The following is a 3,206-nucleotide window of genomic DNA, read 5'->3' as shown; positions in this document are numbered from 1 at the left end:
TGGAAAATGGAGTTTTCCGATGACTTTCCGACTACTTTTGAGTAGTGGAAGACTGTGCGTCGGAAAATACTTGCCAACTACAGCAGTCGGCATTCGCCGACTACCGTAGTCACTATATATAAATTAAAACCTGATCATTAAAGTACCTAAACTGCCGACTACGGTATTCGGAACGATAGTAAAATAATATTTTATTAATTTAAATACTACCGACTATTGTAGTCAGAATACTTATTAAATAATAATTTATTAATTTAATAACGCCAACTATGGTTGTCATAACAGTTATTTAATTAAATAATTAATTATATATATGTTGATCATTGTAGTCGACAGTTATTAATCATTTCAGTATTCTTCCGACTACTATAGTCGGTATAAATAATTAATTTATAACTATTTAGGTGATCTTCCGACTATTGTAGTCGGCATTTGTAATTTTCTAAAAAAATTATATAAGAAAGCTATATTCTTAATATATAGAATTTTTTATTTTTATTTTGGTACACCACCTGCTAAATTATAGTACCATCCATAAAAATTCAACGTAACAATAAAATCAAACATCAAATAAATTCCTCAACATTCAAATTCCACTTGATTCACAGATTCACAATGTAGTCTAAAAGTTCAAGCATCATCAAAATCAAGTCTAATAAGTATTAAGTTGTTAATCAAAACGGAAGTAAATAGTTTAAAACAAGTCTAAATGTCATAGAAAAATTTCTAAACAACCAGAACATAATTTACTCTTCATCAGAGTCGGTCTCTTCTTCGCCATCATCAGATTCAACCATATGTTTCTCCATGAACTTCTGCACTTTAGCATAGTTAGCTTCAGATAATTGAAGTCGTTCTGTTAGCATTCAAATCTATCTTCGCATTGCTTCCATTTCTTCTGAAGTTTGAGAAGTAGAAGCACCAGACAACAACGGTGATAGATGACATGAGGAAGGCTGTGCTCCAAGCCCGTAAACTCTGCCTTTCTTCACACCTCCTGCCACATTTGTCCATATTAAAGTAGTATCATCAGATGTTAGTTGGGTTGTGGAACCATCCTCAGAAGTAGGTTGTGTTTGACGCCATCCGTCCAAGCTTCTTTGAAATCCAACCTGAAATAAACGTTAAATAATCAATAACCCCATTTCTTTAAGACATAATACATAGTTAAGTAAGACAAGATCAATATTGGCAACTTCTCTCTAAGTCCTCTTTCCTCTCTCTACTATGACTAAAGCTGACCCACCGCTTACGACCCTCCACATCAGCAGGTAGTGGTGATTATGCTTGGCGTGTTTTTGAAGAGATAGAGAATAAGAATTCAGTATCTGCTCACTACTTGGTATTTGGTATGCCATTGTTGTCAATGGAGTTGAACCTAATCTAAGTATGGAAAAGGAAGCACCAACAGTAGAACATATTATGTGTTCTTTTCTCATATTCTATAGAGACTCTGCAGAATCAAAGTATTGGAAGAGGAGTATCTTAACTACTGCTTAATTTCCAGCACATCCCATAACTCCCGCATGGACCAGAGAGAACAAAAACATAAACACTTCACAATGATACACATGCACCCAATTTACTGGCACTACCACTGAAAATTTCTTTTCATAGTATGCACATATAGCATATTGCATATCTGTACAATACAACCAAAAATCTCACCCAGAAATTAAAGAATCAAACCTAACCTAGAAGATGGTTCACAGACATACCTATCGAAAGCAGCATAGTTATGCCACCACAGCCAATCAACACAGATTGTCAAGACTCTTGGTGGAAAGCTAATTTACCAGACCACTAAGAAGAGAGTCAGCAACCCTAAATGTCCAGTTACTGGGAAGAGAATATATATGCCACTGCAATTTATATAGTAAGCATTATCATTGCTCTGTTTTGTGCTCTATATGTGAGTAGCGGCATAGTTACGCCACCAAATCCAATCAACACAGATTGTCAAAACTCTTGGTGGAAAGCTAATTTACCAGACCAATAAGAAGAGAGTCAGCAACCCTAAATGTCCAGTTACTGGGAAGAGAATATATATGCCACTGCAATTTATATAGCAAGCATTATCATTGCTCTGTTTTGTGCTCTATATGTGAGTTACTGTATCAATCACATGTTTTAGTTTCCTCATTTTGGCGTTTGACAAACTTTGCCATTGTTTGTCTCATCTATATTTTCTACTTGCCCTAAGCAGCTAATAAGGAATTAGATGATTATGTGGAATTTATACATACTTTATGTGGAACCTGGCTTTCAGATGAGTTCTAGTAAAGACTGCATTCTTACCATCATTCATGTTTCACTTTTTAGTTGAGTAGAGAGCCATTTTCATCACGTCTAAGAAACTGGAAAAAAAAAGGTGCTAGAAATATAGCAAGTCTTTCTATACAAACACCCTTGATACAATTTCCAAAAGATTCAATCCAGGGAGAGTATAAAGTATGCACAAAATAAATGACATCTCCCACTTTTCGAATTCATAGTGTAAAAATATGTCAGCAACTACAAGTATGTACGAAATGCTACAACATATCAGACAATTCACTGGAAAAATAAACAGATGGTTGGTTTCATGGTACTGACCTCATAAATTTTTTCTTTTATAATTGTCCATATTCGTTCATGTTCTATTTTGTCAACGAATAAAATCAAGGAGCCTTCAACACACAAAATAAAGGTTATTCATCAAACAAAACACAAACAGAAATAAATTACAAGAAATATAACCCTTAAAATAGGAAATATTTACAATATTTAATAAATCAACTAGATAACAAACATCACAAAATATCACATGAATTATTACATGTCAATAGTCTAGTAATTTTGAGTTGTCAAGTTCATATTCTATAGTGATGATAAAGTTAACCTTACAATTTTCACAGCTGATATATCATTAATGCCAACGTACAGTTATAGAAACACAATACAAATGGTTCTTACGCAAAATTTACCCCATTTCGCCCCAGTTTGGTTCCTGGAATTCTTCTTTTCACCAACTTACAGTCGTTGAACACAGAGTGCTATACAATTTTTGTACAGGAAACCAAAATTCTCAACAGTCCTGCAATTTTTCTGCAGTCCACATAGCTGCATTCCGAGAAATTTAGTGAGTGCTTGATCCTACCTCAACCTGCACAACATCCACCCTTCTTAACAGCGGTTAACATGTAATTTAGTAGTGACTGGTAAAG

General features: G+C 34.3%; 1 long non-coding RNA gene across 1 annotated transcript; it reads right to left on the bottom strand.

The window, feature by feature from the left end:
* Nucleotides 1-623: 623 nt before the first annotated feature.
* On the bottom strand, nt 624-2,671 carry LOC125834600 (uncharacterized). Its single transcript, XR_007443367.1, has 2 exons — nt 2,596-2,671; nt 624-1,112 (listed from the first exon to the last, which is right to left on the bottom strand). It is a non-coding gene; the product is annotated as an uncharacterized LOC125834600 (long non-coding RNA).
* Nucleotides 2,672-3,206: the final 535 nt, after the last annotated feature.

The sequence above is a fragment of the Solanum verrucosum genome, unplaced genomic scaffold, assembly GCF_900185275.1.
Source record: "Solanum verrucosum unplaced genomic scaffold, falcon-dt-bn FXZP01000287.1, whole genome shotgun sequence".
Classification (NCBI taxonomy): Eukaryota; Viridiplantae; Streptophyta; class Magnoliopsida; order Solanales; family Solanaceae; genus Solanum; species Solanum verrucosum.
This window is presented reverse-complemented; position numbering and strand designations above follow the sequence as displayed.